At 36.6% G+C, this 21551-nt stretch overlaps 2 long non-coding RNA genes across 2 annotated transcripts; both read left to right on the top strand.

Annotated features, from left to right (window-relative positions):
• The first annotated feature begins 14741 nt into the window (after nt 1–14741).
• Nucleotides 14742–16383, top strand: LOC131230987 (uncharacterized). Its single transcript, XR_009164163.1, has 2 exons — nt 14742–14815; nt 15542–16383. It is a non-coding gene; the product is annotated as an uncharacterized LOC131230987 (long non-coding RNA).
• Nucleotides 16384–18144: 1761 nt separating this feature from the next.
• On the top strand, nt 18145–19840 carry LOC131231772 (uncharacterized). Its single transcript, XR_009164531.1, has 3 exons — nt 18145–18305; nt 18407–18606; nt 18862–19840. It is a non-coding gene; the product is annotated as an uncharacterized LOC131231772 (long non-coding RNA).
• Nucleotides 19841–21551: the final 1711 nt, after the last annotated feature.

Genomic DNA, 21551 nt, shown 5'->3' with positions numbered 1-21551 from the left:
GCTCTGCCCAGGGTCATACCCGAAAGGATCGGCACGGGTGCTCTGCCCTGGGCAATTCCCTAAAAGGATCAATACACACAGGTGCTCTGCCCTGAGTATTTACCCTAAAAGTTTATTCACCAGGTGATCTGCCGAGTGTCATTCCCTAAAAGGATCAATACCGGTGTTCTGCTGAGGATCATTCCCTAAAAGGATCAACACACACGGGTGCTCTGCCCTGGATTAAACCAAAAAGGATTTTAGATGACTGTATTATCTTATTTTGTTATTATGAAAAATAAATTGTTATTGTTGTCATGTAAAATGCTGATTCAATACTCGTAATTGATCTTATTTATTTTATTGAGTTGTATTGGTGTTAACGTAGAATTTTTAATTTTGGGAATGATGTAACTCTACGAGCCGTCGTGCTCACACTTATATAGATCATTTTGCAAGGTTTGTACATGAAGAATCAGTTGGGTAAGATTGAATTTTTTTTTCCTTCTTTATGTATATTATATTTTTTTTATATCAATGTAATTAAATATTCAATGATTAATTTGTGGATGTTATTTAACAATAATTACTTTGACTCCTTTTAGTTACTCTGATGCCGTAAAAATCATGAAAATAATGTGGGTTGTGGTGTATAGTTTGTTTAAAGTCAAAAAATGGTTTGAAATCTCTATTAACAAGCCACTGTGTGTATCTCCACCATGAATGGCCAAGTTCAAAAGTGCCTCTTGACCGACCTTTGATCAATGGAAATCCATTAGATTGGAAGCCTGGCCATCTAATCAATGGTTAGCGCCATAAATAAATCATATATGGTAATATTCGTATCTGACCCACTTAAAAATCAGTAATCAAGTAAACGAAATCAGTTAAAAAGATTGTGTATTCAAATCTGAATTTCTTAGGCCAGATATGGATAATTAGATAAACGGATACACAGTACCAGGTAATTTTTGGACCCTAGCTCTCATTTGGTGGCCACTAATTCAATGGTTAGGATCATCCTATCAATATGATTTCAGTAACCCATAAGGGGGCTAAGAACTTGGATGGCCTGGATTGCCATGTACATTTTATACAAGTATGTATATCTTTAGATTTCAAGAGCCCAAGGTATCGTGAGTGCTATTTATACATGGGCTCACTGAAAATGTAGTATAATGGGCCAGCCACTTTCTAAGTTAGCTGATGCTATCCATTTCATTTATCACTCTAATTATTTAATATTTTAATTTAAATATTATTAATTATGAAAATATCATTGAGTAATTAGGTAAGCGGATACTTATAGGTAAAAGTTTTGGATGTAGGTTGTGCCTTGCATGTATGTGGGGCCCACCATGATATATGTTTTAGCTGTCATTCATCTATTTTGTCTGAACATTTTAAGTTATGAGCCCAAAGATGAGGTAGATCCAAGACTCAAGTGGAACACATGGTAGGGATTACATACCCACTGTTAAAAATTTATTGGAAGGCCATAGAAATTTTAATTTAAATATTATTAATTATGAAAATATCATTGAGTAATTAGGTAAGCGGATACTTATAGGTAAAAGTTTTGGATGTAGGTTGTGCCTTGCATGTATGTGGGGCCCACCATGATATATGTTTTAGCTGTCATTCATCTATTTTGTCTGAACATTTTAAGTTATGAGCCCAAAGATGAGGTAGATCCAAGACTCAAGTGGAACACATGGTAGGAATTAAATAGCCACTGTTAAAAATTTATTGGAAGGCCATAGAAATTTTAATTTAAATATTATTAATTATGAAAATTATGAAAATATCATTGAGTAATTAGTAAGTGGATACTTATAGGTAAAAGTTTTGGATGTAGGTTATGCCTTGTGTTGAGGGTCAAATATTGCATATTAGACCCCAGTTATTACCTGGATCTACAACAATTCAGTCTTTTCATGACAAGTCAACTCATCACTAAAAACTCCAAACTCGTTGCTAAAAACTTTTAGCGCCGACTGTGCTCGTCAACACGTTTGATGTAGATACGGCGTCACTAATTCTATTTAGTAACGAAAACGGCAACTCGTCGCCAATAACTCAACTATTTGCAACGACCTAATAACTTATCGCAAAATATAGTTAATTAGCGATGAGTTGATAGGTCGCCATTGCATATCGTAAAACGTCACTAAATATGAGACTCGTCGCGAATAAAGACGTGTTGCGACGAGTCGATCTGCATAATTTTTTAGAACCCTGACCTAAAATGTGCTGGAGAAATAGATGGACAACATGGATATAAAAAAAATATCAAGGTGGGCCCCACGTGTGTGGGTAACACCCACTAAGGTGTTACTCAAGTAACACCAACTCGGCTCCCCTTGGAAACGCCCCCTAAATAAATAACCGTCAAAGTATTAACACCATGGAAGAGGGAGTAGATTAGCTATTACCCAAGAAACACCTTACCCTAACCGTGAAGGGCCCACCTTGATGTATTTTGTGTATATCCACACCGTCCTTCTATTTTTTCATCTCATTTTATTATGAGATCCAAAACCTTAAGATGATCCAAATCTCAGGTGGACCATGTGACTAGAAAGAGTGATGAATGGCCATTAAAATATTTTTGTGGGCTCCAAAAAGTTTTGGACTGAACTGATCATTGTATTTTCCCTTCATCCAAATATTATTGACATTATCAACAGGTTGGATTGCAAATAAACATTATGAAAACCTTACCATGGGCTCTTAGAATTTTTAATGGTGAAGCACTCAATCACCACTTTTTTCTTGTGGTGTGGCCCAACTGAGTTTTGGATCTGCATAATTTTTTAGAACCCTGACCTAAAATGTGCTGGAGAAATAGATGGACAACATGGATATAAAAAAAAATATCAAGGTGGGCCCCACGTGTGTGGGTAACACCCACTAAGGTGTTACTCAAGTAACACCAACTCGGCTCCCCTTGGAATGTGTGGGTAACACCCACTAAGGTGTTACTCAAGTAACACCAACTCGGCTCCCCTTGGAAACGCCCCCTCAGTGTTTTAGAAATGCCTATGTGGCTGAAAGTCAGGCAGGTTGGGTTGGGTCGGGTCGGGTCGGATTGGTTCTCAACCCTAGCTCAATGGAAGATTCACCTCAACCCTAACCCAACCTCATGTTAGGAATTCTTAACTGAAGCTCAACCCAAACAGGATTAGCCGGATTGATACATGCTAATATTTTCCTTATTACATCAGTTTATTAGATTTTTAATACACATTTTTTCCCTATGATGTTATTAATTATATATGTAGTTATTTATTGTAAAGAACTTCTTTTTTTCTAAAGAAACAAGCTAAAATATATGACAATTATTCCTTTAAAAGTCGTATTGTGTAGCACACAATCTCTTTGGGAGAGAGAAATCCAGCATATCTTGTTAGCTCGAGTCATCATAAATGGCGTGGACCAATGAAACCTGATGGCATTGGAATTTCTCGTGCCTCCAACACAGATGATCCTTACTCAATTATAATTTATAACTTATATATCGATCAAGTTCAGATTGGGTCAGGCAACTCGAGACCTTAACCCAAGCTCAACCAAAGTTTTATCGAGTTGGTGTTTGTATAGCCCAAGCCTGAGACCGAACCTGATACATCCTGCCCCGAGCCCAACCCAATGTTGGGTCGGTCAGGTTGAACCTGCCCGACTTTCAAGCCTAGAAATGCCAATGAAAGCTTAATCGCTTATTTAAACAGGTGAAAATAATAATTTGAAACTTATTTATAATAATAGCATATAAAAATAGTTTGAAATCTCTATTAACAAGCCACTGTGTGTATCTCCACCATGAATGGTCAAGTTCAAAAGTGCCTCTTGACCGACCTTTGATCAATGGAAATCCATTAGATTGGAAGCCTGGCCATCTAATCAATGGTTAGCGCCATAAATAAATCATATATGGTAATATTCGTATCTGACCCACTTAAAAATCAGTAATCAAGTAAACGAAATCAGTTAAAAAGATTGTGTATTCAAATCTGAATTTCTTAGGCCAGATATGGATAATTAGATAAACGGATACACAGTACCAGGTAATTTTTGGACCCTAGCTCTCATTTGGTGGCCACTAATTCAATGGTTAGGATCATCCTATCAATATGATTTCAGTAACCCATAAGGGGGCTAAGAACTTGGATGGCCTGGATTGCCATGTACATTTTATACAAGTATGTATATCTTTAGATTTCAAGGGCCCAAGGTATCGTGAGTGCTATTTATACATGGGCTCACTGAAAATGTAGTATAATGGGCCAGCCACTTTCTAAGTTAGCTGATGCTATCCATTTCATTTATCACTCTAATTATTTAATATTTTAATTTAAATATTATTAATTATGAAAATTATAAAATATCATTGAGTAATTAGGTAAGCGGATACTTATAGTTAAAAGTTTTGGATGTAGTTTGTGCCTTGCATGGACAGATTTGGTATTGATAGGTCTGTGGGGCCCACCATGATATAGGTTTTCACTGTCATTCATCTATTTTGTCCGAACATTTTAAGTTATGAGCCCAAAGATGAGGTAGATCCAAGACTCAAGTGGAACACATGGTAGGGATTACATACCCACTGTTAAAAATTTATTGGAAGGCCATAGAAATTTTAATTTAAATATTATTAATTATGAAAATATCATTGAGTAATTAGGTAAGCGGATACTTATAGGTAAAAGTTTTGGATGTAGGTTGTGCCTTGCATGTATGTGGGGCCCACCATGATATATGTTTTAGCTGTCATTCATCTATTTTGTCTGAACATTTTAAGTTATGAGCCCAAAGATGAGGTAGATCCAAGACTCAAGTGGAACACATGGTAGGAATTAAATAGCTACTATTAAAAATTTGTTAGAAGGCCATAGAAATTTTAATTTAAATATTATTAATTATGAAAATTATGAAAATATCATTGAGTAATTAGTAAGTGGATAGTTATAGGTAAAAGTTTTGGATGTAGGTTATGCCTTGTGTTGAGGGTCAAATATTGCATATTAGACCCCAGTTATTACCTGGATCTACAAGCATAATAATGTTTAATGGCTGATCTAATCGTGTTTGTGATGCAGAGTGTACTTACGAGCTTAGACTAAAAAGGATGATAAAGCATAGATTTAATGCTCTGATGACACCAAAGGCAAGGGACGGATTCCAGGGGACCAAGATCGACGAAATTACACACCAGGGATCCCCGAAAATTGAGAAACTGAAGCTCAAGCGGCCTGAAAGTCAGCTAAAATGCAAGATCACTGGGTTTACATCATCTGTTCGGCTCGAAACTTCATATATGGCTTGAGGACCAAGAATTAACTATACAAATCAAAAATCAGTCATTGAATCCTGGTGAAAGTGGCCCAACATTCAGATCAGCCCATAAAACAGCGATTTGGGGCCCACCTGATATCTGGATATACTTCAATTTTGGTTTCAACCCTTTAAATTAGAGGGTAAGACATATGGATGGAGTGGATCTCCAGAAACATCACCGTGGACCCCACATGAGTCAGGGTGTGCACGGTGCACAAGTGCTCCAGACGTGCACGACAGCTAAGCTGTGATCTTTGTGGGCCAACACCGTGCATCAAAGGTCCGATCTGGACCGTCCATGAGAGTCACAAAGTCCCTCTCAGCCACGCCTAGGTGACAAAATTGAATAATACAATGAAGATTGGTTTTTCAACCGTTCAAAAGCGGAATGGACGGTAGAGCAGAAAATCCGATGGACCACATCAAAAGCAATCCAAAAGCAGTCACTTCCTATTGAAATTTTGAGTATATTCTAATGGACGGCATGGATTTCCCATTAGAATTCGATCATGGGGCCCTCTGACACCGTATTTTTAGAGGTGTGATACACAATATTGGAATCACCTAATGAGAAGCTCAGACACGCACATACATACCTTCCTCCCTGAGGCGAGTGGACTCGAAATCAACTCATTTTAGGGTAAACTCTGTACGACCAATACATAATTATTGTTGACTAAAATGAGATTGGACTCATTTGTAAAAAAGTAGGGGGCAACTTTTATGTATAAAATCAAGACGTGAAGAAGAGAGGGTTCAAAGTTCAGGGATATCCACATGAGACGAAATGTTTAAAAGGAAGATTTTTTCTGATTCCTGATTTAGTGTTATTATTTTCTATGTTTATATTTTTCTTTTAATATTGGCTTCATCATTTATATTGTGTGGCTATACCCTTACTATGATAAGAGTGCAATTGATAATGAAGACTTATTTTATACTTTTAATTTAATTATAATTATAATCCACTTTGATGATAGTTTGATTATAAGGAAGATTTTTAGTTTTTTATGATTCTGTGACAAATTACAATAGAACTGCAATAGCTTTGAGTATTTCTTTCTCCTTTTGATGTGCATTACTAGCTAGTATCAGGAGAGATTTTCGTGGACATGGTTGGATGACGGTACCTTTCCATAACCTTCATACATAGATATTGATGGTACAAGAATTTTGTTGTTTATTCTGTCTCTTGGGCATAGTGATATTGTATGGCAATCCATTCTAATTCATATATTTTTCATCTTGTAAAACTATATCAAAATTTTTGACGCAGGTTACACCCTTCAACTGTATGAAGATGGACTCTAAGTCCAATTGAGTCTAACAGCTAAGTTCTCTGAATTTATGGATCCTCCAATTCCTATTTCTACTCGATTTCTTAAAGTTCTATTAATCTCTACCATTATTCAACTTCATCAAGTTTACATTTTATCTTAGGTATTCACTAGTTCGATGTAACGTGGATCATGGATTCACTCATCACCGAGTGTATTACTACATCCGACTATACTTGGGAATGAACTACTTCTGACAGCTTGGTATTGATATGCTAGCACCATGATATATGTTCAGCTATCAACAATTCAATCTTTCATGTTTCAACAAACTAGATCCTGAATATGGCGTTTAGGATTGATATGACCAATCTACTTTTGGGCTATAACTCAAGCAGTGTTCTAACTTGAGTTGATGCCACATGTACATTTCTAAGCCACATGTACCATTCAAATGCTGTGTATTCAAGATGTCAAACATAGTAGAGATTTCATATCAGCTTGAAGTAACATGATTCTCATCCTTCAATGTAGTCCCACAATGGAGGTCTTGCTAATTTATACGGTGCATGTATTACAACATGCATACACAGTGTGGCCTGAGCTTTCCATTAGCTATGATACTGTGTTTGGATCTAGATCGCCTCGCATAAAAGTCAGGTCAGTTTCCACAACTCGGATGTGCAAGGTATCAATATTTTAATCATGTTAAACAGTCCATGCATTTTTGTGGTAATGAACAACATGGAGCATATGCATCAATCAAAACTTTGAAAAATTAAAAGTAGCAAATTAAAAATGTCTCTTAAGTCCTCCCAAATCTAATGATAAAGGCTACAAACATAGGAAGTACAAGTTAATACTAAATAGTTATTTCTAGCTTGATTTCCTAGCATCCAATCAATGTGTAAACATGCATATACCAACACATTTTGTGTAAAATTCACTAAATCCGACCAATCTTTGGTGTACATGAACGAGTTTTCCTTCCTTTTTAATCATCTCTAATATTTTATTTTCGCTCAAAATATTTTCTATGTATGGTTCAAATCAGCATTGTCACTTAATGGATATAATGGATTTAATATGATGGGCCCTAAAGAGCTCATAGTATTCAAAATTATGAGTTAGATCTGAATTGTTTGTCAGCTCGGCCCTGAGCATTTAGATTCCCATTGCTTAAAAATTCCAAACTATTAAACAATCCTATTTCCAATTAATGGATTTTTTTTTTGTTCCTATTGAATGTGAATTGTTTTTCTTGTTCCTTTTCATAGTCTTTGTTGGTATGGCTCTGATCAGATAGGATCATTCAGTACTGTGATTTTTTGAGTTTGGCTACTCCACAGTAGGGCCCATTGATGGATAGTTCAAATCTAACCATATTTACTGTTTGGATGAGGAATACTCAAAAGGGAAATATCACATTGACCATTTTACTACATTGACTTCCTCACTACAAATACATTTCACCAGATGAACAATCGATACTGTGCACTTGGGGCCCAATCCATTCTTCCACCTATATTTCTAACTCTCAGCCTACAAATACACCTAATGAATAACCGATGCTTTGCTCTTGTCTATTCCTTTTCTCAATTGACCAGCCCTCAACTGTCTTAGGCCCTATTTAATTGCTTCCGCAAATAAACATTACGGTGTGAGGGTGTTATTATCACCGTTGGTTCATTTGGTATGGTCCACTTGATTCTTGTATCTGCTTCTTTTTAGACACATGCATGACGTGGCAAAACGGATGTACAGTGTCGATAAACACACACATATCATGGTGGCCCGCAAAATGGATTGGCTGGTGTACCATATAGGGTGTAGATACGTGTCGTGCAAAACGATCTCCAAGGTGTACCAACGGTTTAAATGAGATCAAAGTTACATGGCTCCACAATGATGTATTTATTATATCCATTCCGCTCATCTATTTTTCGAAATCATTTTAGAGCATTAGATAGAAAATGAATCATATCCAAAGCTCAAATGAACCATATTAAAAATAAAAGTGAGAATAATGATTTTCACCGTTAAAAAATTTGTAGGTCGCACCATAACATTTATTTTCCATCCAATATGTTAATTAAGTTAAAAAATATATGGATGAAGAGTAAAAACAAATTCCATATTTATCCGAAACTTCCGTGACCACAAAAAGGGTTTCAATGGTAGACATTCAATCCCCCACTGTTTTTTTGAAGTGTGGTTCACTTGATCTTTAGATATATCTTATTTTTCAGATCAAGCCTTAAGACGACCTCGCCAAATGGATGAACGGTTTGGATATAAGACATAACTCATTATGGGACCACAAAACTCGCTGAAATCAATACATCATGTATATAGCTGAGGTCTGGTTCACCAGCCCATCCGCTTCGGACCCGGTCCGTCCGGGAGGAGCATGACGCGATCCGCGTCGGATGTGACTGGATGTGATTTTATGAAAGTCGTCGGTAATTGAGTATTCAAATATCCGTCCGCAGCCTGGTCAATATTTTCGGAGGCGGATTGACTAGTATGCCACATCCGTGATGCGTGGACGTCACGAGTTTTGTAGCCCTACCATGATGTATATGTTATATCTACAACGTTTATTCATTTTGTAAATTTATTTGAGGACATTAAAAAAGAGGCAGATCCAAAGCTAAGGTGAACCACGCCATATAAAGCTATACTAGAGCCCACCGTAAGATTTATTTACGATCCAATCTATTAATAAGGTAACACATACAGGAGACTTGGTAAAAGAAAAACTCAAATACCAGCCTCATTTAAAACTTTACTGGCCCGAAAGATTTGGATAGTAGGCATTTAATACCCAATTCCCACTGTTTTATGCAATGTAGTCCACCTGATCTTTAGATTGGAAGAGGAATGGCTGGTGTACCACACACCAGCTATATAGCTGGTGCAGGTACGTGTCGCGCTAGGTTGAGCGCTGAAGCCCTGAGTTGCGGGAACCGTTCAAAGGATATCAAAGTTGCTTGGGCCCCACAATGATGTATTTATTATATCCTCACCATTCATCTATTGAAATTCAAGATCATTTTAGAATACTATCCAAAAAATTAATCATATCCAAAGATTAACTGGACCACACCACAAATAGCAGCCGAGATAGTGATTTTCCCCGTTAAAAATTTTGTACGGCCCACCATAACGATTATTTTCCATCTAATTTGTTCATAAATAAAAAATACTTGAATGAAGATGAAAAAAAAATTCATATTGATCCAAAACTTTTGTGAACCCCAAAGGGTTACAATGGCATACATTTAATCCCGCACTGCTTTTTTTTAGTGTGGTCCACTTGATTGTTAGAACTGTTTTATTTTTCATCTCAAGCTTTACGACTAGCTCACAAAATGGCTGAATAGTTTTGGTGTAACCCGTACCTCATGATGAGACCTATGGAACTTGCTGACATTATACACCAGTTATATAGCTGGTGTGTGGTGCACCAACTAACTTGCTTCCCGAGGTTACTTCATTCTTTGAGTCATGCCTTAAAATAAACTTGAAAATTGGATGTACGGTGTCTATACTGGAAGCGGATTGGCTAGTGGACCTCACACCACTCTATAGCTGTTGTATTAACGCCAATAAGTTTTATAGGTATGATCATGAGGAATGTGTTATATCCAAACTGTCCATCTATTTGGCGAGCTCGTCTTAAGGCTTGATATAAAAAATAAGACAAATCTAACTATCAAGTGGACCACACTGCAAAAACTAGTGAGGGATTGAATGTCTACCATTGAAACCCTTTTTGAGGTCACAGAAGTTTTGGATCAATATAAAATTTGTTTATGTTTCAGTCCCTTGGGATTCGACCTCGGTCTCACCGAGTTTATTACTACATCACAACCCTATACTTGGGGAGTGAACACCTTGCATGGACAGACTTGGTATTGATATGTCTGTGAGGCCCACCATGATATATGTTCACTACAACAATTCAATCTTTTCTGTTTCAACAAACTAGAGTCTTAGAATTGGCGTTTAGGATTATTGGACCAATCTAACTTTTGGGCTATAACTCAGAGACAGTGGTTCTAACTTGAGTTGATGCCACATGTACCATTTCTAAGCCACATGTACCATTTCTAAATGCCTGTGTATCAAGTGTCAAACATAGCTAGAGCATCAAATAGCTTGACCAGTAACATATCAGTCCATCCATCAGAAGTGATAGTCCCACAATGGAGGTTTGCTAATTTATACGTGTGGGCATGTATTACAACATGATACACGTGTGGCATCTGAGCTTTCCATTAGCTATGATACTGTGTTTGGATCTAGATCGCCTCGCATAAAAGTCAGGTCAGTTTCCACAACTCGGATGTGCAAGGTATCAATAGTTGGCTGGTGATCCCAACACAAGCCAGGTGTTAAAGCTCAATGGGCACAGCGTGATGCATGTATTTTATCCACAGCATCCAATCAAAACTTTTTTGAAATTGTAAAATATTCCAGAGTTGAATCTGAAATCATATTTTAGTAATTTTTTTTCCCAAGTTCCCAAACTGGCCAGAAGTTCTCTTATCACAGTCACTGATCAGAGATGGGCCGGAGCCGTGAGTTTTGTAGCAGTCCAAGTCAATGTGTAAAAAAATCACTAAATCAAGACCAATTTGTGTAAAATTCACTAAATCCGACCAATCTTTGGTGTACATGAACGAGTTTTCCTTCCTTTTTAATCATCTCTAATATTTTATTTTCACTTCCAATTGGATTTTACACCTATTTCAAATCACATTGTAATTTTCTCCTCTCTAAATCATATTCTCCTTCTTTACTAGTCCACTAATTTTTCTCATAGTATTCAAAATTATGAGTTAGATCTGAATTGTTTGTCAGCTCGGCCCTGAGCATTTAGATTCCCATTGCTTAAAAATTCCAAACTATTAAACAATCCTATTTCCAATTAATGGATTTTTTTTTTGTTCCTATTGAATGTGAATTGTTTTTCTTGTTCCTTTTCATAGTCTTTGTTGGTATGGCTCTGATCAGATAGGATCATTCAGTACTGTGATTTTTTGAGTTTGGCTACTCCACAGTAGGGCCCATTGATGGATAGTTCAAATCTAACCATATTTACTGTTTGGATGAGGAATACTCAAAAGGGAAATATCACATTGACCATTTTACTACATTGACTTCCTCACTACAAATACATTTCACCAGATGAACAATCGATACTGTGCACTTGGGGCCCAATCCATTCTTCCACCTATATTTCTAACTCTCAGCCTAGAAATACACCTAATGAATAACCGATGCTTTGCTCTTGTCTATTCCTTTTCTCAATTGACCAGCCCTCAACTGTCTTAGGCCCTATTTAATTGCTTCCGCAAATAAACATTACGGTGTGAGGGTGTTATTATCACCGTTGGTTCATTTGGTATGGTCCACTTGATTCTTGTATCTGCTTCTTTTTAGACACATGCATGACGTGGCAAAACGGATGTACAGTGTCGATAAACACACACATATCATGGTGGCCCGCAAAATGGATTGGCTGGTGTACCATATAGGGTGTAGATACGTGTCGTGCAAAACGATCTCCAAGGTGTACCAACGGTTTAAATGAGATCAAAGTTACATGGCTCCACAATGATGTATTTATTATATCCATTCCGCTCATCTATTTTTCGAAATCATTTTAGAGCATTAGATAGAAAATGAATCATATCCAAAGCTCAAATGAACCATATTAAAAATAAAAGTGAGAATAATGATTTTCACCGTTAAAAAATTTGTAGGTCGCACCATAACATTTATTTTCCATCCAATATGTTAATTAAGTTAAAAAATATATGGATGAAGAGTAAAAACAAATTCCATATTTATCCGAAACTTCCGTGACCACAAAAAGGGTTTCAATGGTAGACATTCAATCCCCCACTGTTTTTTTGAAGTGTGGTTCACTTTATCTTTAGATATATCTTATTTTTCAGATCAAGCCTTAAGACGACCTCGCCAAATGGATGAACGGTTTGGATATAAGACATAACTCATTATGGGACCACAAAACTCGCTGAAATCAATACATCATGTATATAGCTGAGGTCTGGTTCACCAGCCCATCCGCTTCGGACCCGGTCCGTCCGGGAGGAGCATGACGCGATCCGCGTCGGATGTGACTGGATGTGATTTTATGAAAGTCGTCGGTAATTGAGTATTCAAATATCCGTCCGCAGCCTGGTCAATATTTTCGGAGGCGGATTGACTAGTATGCCACATCCGTGATGCGTGGACGTCACGAGTTTTGTAGCCCTACCATGATGTATATGTTATATCTACAACGTTTATTCATTTTGTAAATTTATTTGAGGACATTAAAAAAGAGGCAGATCCAAAGCTAAGGTGAACCACGCCATATAAAGCTATACTAGAGCCCACCGTAAGATTTATTTACGATCCAATCTATTAATAAGGTAACACATACAGGAGACTTGGTAAAAGAAAAACTCAAATACCAGCCTCATTTAAAACTTTACTGGCCCGAAAGATTTGGATAGTAGGCATTTAATACCCAATTCCCACTGTTTTATGCAATGTAGTCCACCTGATCTTTAGATTGGAAGAGGAATGGCTGGTGTACCACACACCAGCTATATAGCTGGTGCAGGTACGTGTCGCGCTAGGTTGAGCGCTGAAGCCCTGAGTTGCGGGAACCGTTCAAAGGATATCAAAGTTGCTTGGGCCCCACAATGATGTATTTATTATATCCTCACCATTCATCTATTGAAATTCAAGATCATTTTAGAATACTATCCAAAAAATTAATCATATCCAAAGATTAACTGGACCACACCACAAATAGCAGCCGAGATAGTGATTTTCCCCGTTAAAAATTTTGTACGGCCCACCATAACGATTATTTTCCATCTAATTTGTTCATAAATAAAAAATACTTGAATGAAGATGAAAAAAAAATTCATATTGATCCAAAACTTTTGTGAACCCCAAAGGGTTACAATGGCATACATTTAATCCCGCACTGCTTTTTTTTAGTGTGGTCCACTTGATTGTTAGAACTGTTTTATTTTTCATCTCAAGCTTTACGACTAGCTCACAAAATGGCTGAATAGTTTTGGTGTAACCCGTACCTCATGATGAGACCTATGGAACTTGCTGACATTATACACCAGTTATATAGCTGGTGTGTGGTGCACCAACTAACTTGCTTCCCGAGGTTACTTCATTCTTTGAGTCATGCCTTAAAATAAACTTGAAAATTGGATGTACGGTGTCTATACTGGAAGCGGATTGGCTAGTGGACCTCACACCACTCTATAGCTGTTGTATTAACGCCAATAAGTTTTATAGGTATGATCATGAGGAATGTGTTATATCCAAACTGTCCATCTATTTGGCGAGCTCGTCTTAAGGCTTGATATAAAAAATAAGACAAATCTAACTATCAAGTGGACCACACTGCAAAAACCAGTGGGGGATTGAATGTCTACCATTGAAACCCTTTTTGAGGTCACAAAAGTTTTGGATCAATATAAAATTTGTTTTTCCTCTTAATTCAGGTCTTCGTGACCTTATGAACAGATTTGATGGAAAATAAATGTTATGGTGGGCCCTATGAATAGTTTAATGGTGAAAATCATTATCTCCACTGCTATTTGTGGTGTGGTACAGATGATCTTTGGATATAATTCATTTTTTGCATATGCTCTAAAATGATCTCCAAAAATCGATAAACAGTGTAGATATAATAAATACATCACTATGGGCCATGTAACTTTGATCTCCTTTGAACCATTCGTACAGCTCGGAGTTCGAGGAGTGTTGGTGCTCGTCTTCGCACGACACGTACCTACAGGAGATATATAGCTGGTGTGTGGTACACCAACCAATCCGCTTCCGTGTATATTACATACATCATGTGGGCGGGCGCGGATTCGGTACTACTCCTGCCCGTCCAGAGCTCAGGACGGGCTGGACATGTAGCCCCTTAATTAGTGGAGAGTGGTTATGTCAGATGGCAGAGGACACATCAGCAAACGGAACGGAGTTTTTCAAAAAAACTCCAAACATTTCTTGTTCTTTTTTTCATCTTCCATGTTTTTTCTCTCCCTTCTCACTCCCTCTTTCCGTATCCTTTTTTCTTCTCTTCGATTCTATCTCTCTCATCAACCCATTTACAGGCCGCTATCATCTTAACGGAGCTCTCATTGTACCTCTGCATATAACAAGTAGGGTTTCTGCCCTGGATTTTTTTTTTTTTTCCTTCATCCTATTTAAATGCTTAGATTAGAGATTTAAAATTATAGTTTTTCTTTTGAAAAAAGCATTGGGATTTTGTCTTTTATGATTGGAATTTAGAGTTTCTCATTTGGAATTGCAATTGCAATTAGGGTTTTGGGATTGAGATTGGAATTGAGATTAGTAAACATTCTCTCCTTTCATATAATCTCATCCATTTGATTAGTGGCCTATCCAAAATTTAATGGGTAAAAGAAAAATTCATCAATCGTTATGGGCATGCCCTCTTTGTGATGGGCCTCAATGGAAAGCTCATTGTACAATCAACTGAGATTCTTATTGAATTTTGCATTTTCTATAATCTAATTTTTGGGGCATGGCCTGTTATGATGGTCCTCACTAGTAAGTTGATAGATTTCATTTATTTGGGTTATATTATATTTTGGTGGGCCCTACTTCATGTATTGAATGGTAGAAAGGTTTAATTATGTGCATCATATGACACTTATGCATTTTTATGTTTATGACAATATTTGGTAATTTTTTTAATTTTAAATAATCATTTTTTTTAATCAAGTGTATTATTGTTACTAAATGAAATGAGAAGTAAAACTAAAATCATGTATATAATAGATGATTAGATCCCCATTTACATATTATATATTATAAATGATTTTTGGAATGGTGATTGATTTAAATGCCCTTTTCTTTTGAAGGTTAATTGATGAAATGGATAATGATATCTTGAAGACTCAAGCACGTTCTCAGCCATTTCGAAGCTTAGAGTTTGATATGAAAATGGATGATCAAGATGCAAACCAACAAGTAGATGAATATGAAGCAAGACAAGATGTACTGGCCAGTACAAATGATGAGTTAGATGAAGAACCAAAACCAGGAATGGAGTTTATTTTTGATGATAATGCATACGAGTTTTACAATAGGTATGCTAGGAAGAATGGTTTTAGTACTCGAAAATCATGGATTAAAAAAATCCGATGATGGTGTCATAGTTAAGAGGCATTTTTGTTGTTCCAAAGAAGGTCGAAGACGTAAAAGGAGACATATTGATCAGCCGAAGTTTATCCGTCCAATTACAAGAACTCAATGTCTAGCAAGCATGACTATTAAACTTCAAGTAAATGGGAAATATCGTGTGACTAAGTTTGTGACGGAGCATAACCATGAAGTTGTTACACCATCAGAGGTGCACGTATTTAAGGTCACAAAGAGGCTTGACCGATGAACAGATAATTGAAGTAGATATAGCAGATGCTTCAGGAATAACACTCAAAACAGCTGGAGAATTGATGAGTAGACGAGCTGGAGGTCGGGAGAATTTAGGTTTTACACCTATCGATCACAAAAATTACTTACGGAGAAAGCGAATGAAAGCAATAGAAAAATGTGATGCAAGAGCTGTTCTATAATACTTTCAAAAAATGTAAGTAGATAATCCATCTTTCTTTTATGCAATACAAGTAGATGAAGATGATCAAATCACTAATATGTTTTAGACAGATACGAAGTCAATAATGAATTATAATATTTTTGGGGATGTAGTATGCTTTGATACCACATACAGGATAAATAGCTATGGACGACCATTTGGCCCATTTATTGGGGTAAATCATCATAAGCAAACTATAATATTCGGTGGGGCCTTGCTATATGACGAGACAACTGAAACGTTCAAGTGGTTGTTTCAAACATTTTTAAGTGTGATGTCCGAAAGACAACTAATGACATTATTGACTGACCAAGATGCTGCAATGGCTAATGCAATAGCTTTAGTGATGCCGGAAACATATTATCATTTATACATTTGGCACATCTATGAAAATGCTGTGAAACATCTTAATGGTGCATTTAAAGCTTCAAAAAGTTTTGAATATGATTTTAATAGGTGCGTGTATGATTATGAGAAGGAGAAAGAGTTTTTAGTTGCATGGAATAACATGATTGAGAATGATGATTTAATACACAATAAGTGGCTACAGGATTTGTTTAAAGAAATAAAAAAATGAGTTTTGGTTTATGGAATAAATACATTCTGTGTTGATATGAAAAGTACGCAACGAAGTGAGAACATGAACAGTCTTTTGAAAAAAATATTTGAACTCCAAATACAATTTATTACGTTTCTTCACTCAATATGATCGAGTACTAGCTGATCGACGATACCAGGAATCCATGACTGATTTTAGAATGAGGCAAAGTACCCATGTACTATTTCTTGATGTGAATATGCTAAAGGAAGCAGTAAAGGCATATACTCCAAAAGTGTTTGAAAATTTTCAAGATGAGTATAAAAAAAGTCTCAGTTATTCCATTTTTAAATGTAGTGAATTTGGTACGATTACAGAGTTTCGAATTACTTATAATGAAAAAGATGAATGACGTATTGTTAAATTTAACTCATTGGATAGTACTGTGACCTGTAACTGTAAGAAGTTTGAGTTTATGGGTATCTTATGTAGTCATGCATTGAAAGTTCTAGATCATCATAATATAAAGGTGTTTCATCCCTATTACATTCTAAAGAGATGGCGAAGAGATGCAAATGTAGATTTTGCTAAAGATCATACTAAATTAACAATACAGGGTGACCACAGCGTTGCTTTAGATAAGCAAAAAAAATATTTATGTCGCAAGCTTCTTAAAATTGCAACAATGGTCGGGGAACATGATAAGGTTTTTGAATTTGTAGATAGATATGCAGATAAATTTCATGATGAAATTATGGGATGTATAAAAATGATCAAGGAACCTACATTGATGTCATCTCAAGTCGATGACGAAAGTGTAGATACTGATTGTACATGACTTGAGCCGATCGAAAGTATTAGCAATGAACTTGCACATCCTAAGATGACCAAAATTGTAGATGCTGAACGTGTACACTTTGAGCCAACTGAAAGTGCATGCCTTGCAAAAAAAAAAAGCAAGTTACTTTTGTGGATAGTCTGAGTTACAAACCGCAAGTGGCATTAAAGTAAAGCCTGAAGTTAGAGGTACTTGTCGTGCGTTTAAAATCCGCTAGATAAAATAAAGAAGAAAAGATCTCAAATTAAATATGTTCAGCCACAAACAAATCATGAGAAGCAGACAAAGGCAGTGGCATCAAACATTATGCACCATCATTCATTTCAACCATCACCTTATCCATTTGCATTCCCCCAACTGGGTTATTTCAATCCGGTATTGTTGTGAACTTGTTTATTAAAGTTTATCATAGTATATGTTACTTTGTTAAAGTTTCTTATTCTATTTATTTTTTCTTCTCTATTAGGGTCACATATTATGGTGATGAATTCTGTTGGATTACCAAGTGGATACCCTATAAGACATGGTCATCAAATGGTGATGAGCCACACTCCTGGCCCTAGTGGATTCATCAATGGTCTAATGCCTCAAAGTAGGTACCAACTACCTAATGTTCGCATGTTTCAACAAAACCCTGTGAACATTGGACCTCAAGTAAGAATGAGATTTAATTTAGTAGTTTTGTAATATTAAATATAATATTCGTATCACTTGTGCTCATTGAAGTTTTTATTATTGTATTTTTGCTTTACCAGAGTTCAAATGTTCCTAGAGGGAGTCATTGCGGAATACCTGGGAGTGGTCCAACTGGATTCATGAGTGCCCCTTTGGGCCCTTGTAACCACTAACCAAGTATCAATTTATGTAAAGATTCAACACTACATGATAACAATCAATCGGTGGGGTGTGAAGATCACCACCTACACTCGAGTAAATAGATTTTCTTTTATCAAAGGTGAGCATATATTATTGTTTGCAACTAGGAAGAAAATTACTCAATGTTAAAAGATTCTCCAGCATTTTTAAAAATATGCATTGTATGTTTGCTTTATTAACAATTTTGGCTTTATACAAGTTGGATTGGTTGTATGAGTTTCTTATTCTTCTTCTCCCCCCCCCCCTTTTGTTGCTTCCCTTAACTCTATGCCGATAAGTACTCTCAATTCTAATGAAATTTCTGCAATGCTATTCTGGTATTCTTATGTTATAGGTAGCTAGGTGCTGTCATGATCCTATTTGCTTGCAAGTCATGGTTCAATCAGGCTGGTTGCTATATTGCTTTGTCTGCATGCTAGCAGTTGGATGGTTTTGTGTGCGGTAGTGTTTTTGGAGAAAAAATTTCAATGGATAAGTGGTGGTGCTGCGAGTTGCAAGCTAGCATTTGGGTGTTTTGTTAAGTAGTTGGCAGGATGTTTTGTCTTATCAAAATTTTTGTTAGGAAGTTGTCTTTGTTTCTACCATATGATAGGCATGGCTCCCATTTTGTTTTTATTTTATTAAGGCATGCCCAAATTCTTCATCCTTTATTATTTTCAACTTTGCAGAAGTTGTATTGGTTTTCATCATATGATAGACATGACTCCCTTTTGTTTTTATTTTGTTGGGGCCTATTTGAAAAGTTGTACAATTAATTTAGAGCTTGAGAAAACTCAAGGACATTCTTACATGGATTATAAGAGTAAAGCTATGAGAAGTCTAAGAGCTATGCATTCGGGTTATAAAGCTTGGTCTCCCTTTCACATGCTTGGCAACAAATGAGGTACAAAACATACATCAAGTTAGGCTATTGAATCTTTGGGATTGAAACAAACACATACATTAAGGTGAGTCTCATGGCTAATTTACCACCAACATCACTGGTTTCAGGGTCCAAGCCAAAACACGCCCTGATTAAACAGTCTAAATTCCATTTTGAGCAGCCCCTAACTCTAGTTTGTGGAGACTTATTGGAGGATTGATGCAGTGAGAAATTAAAAGCCAGCTAACAACAACATTAGATATTCAGATTGTCCAGTGTCACACTTACGGTATGCCTACTAAGCATATTTAAGAGGTCTACAATTGTTGTACAAAGAGTTCTTGCATTGTTGTATGGAAAAATGATGTTATACAAGGATTGAAAGTTGTATGAAAAATTGTTGTAACATATAGGAAATGAAAGAGCGGTAAAGTATTATCGAGAACTTGAGTTAAAAGGTCATGAATTGGGATGATTGAACTCTATAAAAACACCATTTAATCCACACCGTCCAGATATCTGGTCTAATTGTGAATGGTACATCCCTGAGTAATTTGCACTTACAGGACAACATTAACACTCTGATTATTTTTTTCTATAAATTTGAAGGACTCAATATTTTACTTTTAACCATCCAATTGTCATTGTGGAGAGTTGACACAGGGATGAACGTGATGAGGATAACTTCTCCGAATCCACGAAGCTTCTCTGGACTCCTCACAGAGACTTCTCGAATCCACGAGGAAAGAAAGCAGAAAATAGAAATAAATTATAAGAAATTCGAAATTGATTAATTGATGAATAAAAACGAGTTCACAACCCTTTAAATAGGGGTACCAAGCAATGTGAAAGAAATCAGAATCAAACTACAACTCAAACTCCTAGAATCCGCGACTTACTATAAATAGTAAACTTACTATTTATAGACGGTCGTGATGTCTACTAGTGCGCAAGGTTTTCGGCCAAAAATAGTAAGTGTCCTATTTGGCTTCACCAAACCGTTCTCCTAATTATTCTAAGCTCTTTTCATGTTGGGCGCAACTCCTAAAGCCCGACGGATGAAGAGTTATAATCAAACTAAAACTTACTATTTATAGTAAAAACGAAATTAAAACAGGGAAATGACCGTCGATCCAGGGATTTTTCGCAATTCGAGGCTGCGTAACCTGGCATAGCCAGGTTGGTTGGCTAAAGTAGCTCGTTCTACCCCAAAATCATATACTTTATGTCAGGTAACTCATTCTGGATTGCGAGATACGCCCGATCTAAGGTTCGACGGTCCGGATCACTTCTGTTGTCGACCGGGCCTTTTCTGATCCATCTTGGCCATGAAACTGTCCGCAACCCGCTCTACATCAAGAGTCTACTCTCAAAACATATTCTAAATAAATCCCCCCGGCAAGCATATAAATTTACCATAGAACTTATCACACCGTTTAATTCCAAACTGTCAAAATTGTTAAGGCGAGTCGGTGTTAGACCTTTTCAATTGTTTAGCACCATTTTAATCTAGACAATCCAAATTGTTGAGATGTTAATAATACCCATGTCATATTTACTATCCAATTTTTAACCATCTATTTTCTACCAACTCAATTAATGGTCAGGATTGCTTCATTATTATAAATTTTGAAATATGCTCCATACATAATCTGACTCAACTTAAGCCATCGGATTATCACCCTTCTAACATTATTTCAGCTTGAAATTTTTTATATTTTTGATAAATTATAACCTATGTATACAAGTTTTTGAGTGAATCCTGCTTATCCACGGACGAGGATTAGATACGGACAAGTTGGGCAGCGAGATTGGCTACTGAAGTGATATCATCAACTTATGTGGGCCCCACCATGATGTATGTTTTGTATCCACACCGTCCATCCATTTGGAGAGATAATATTAGCGCATAATACAAAGAATGAGTCAGATCCAAAGCTCTAGTGGACCCCACCACAAAAATAGTGGGGAAAGTGACGCCCGCCGTTAAAAAGTTCTAAGGGCCATAAAAGTTTTCGATCAAGCTGAGATTTATGTTGTCCTTCTTTCATGTCTACTTTAGCACATGAACAGGTTGGATCTGAAATAAACATCATGGTGGACCTGTGGGCGTTACTCTCTCCACTGTTTTCTGGGGTGGGGTCCACTACAGCCTTGGATCT

Source organism: Magnolia sinica, chromosome 17, assembly GCF_029962835.1.
Source record: "Magnolia sinica isolate HGM2019 chromosome 17, MsV1, whole genome shotgun sequence".
Taxonomy (NCBI): Eukaryota; Viridiplantae; Streptophyta; class Magnoliopsida; order Magnoliales; family Magnoliaceae; genus Magnolia; species Magnolia sinica.
The sequence above is the reverse complement of the archived record's forward strand: the minus strand, read 5'-3'. Positions and strand labels throughout refer to the sequence as shown.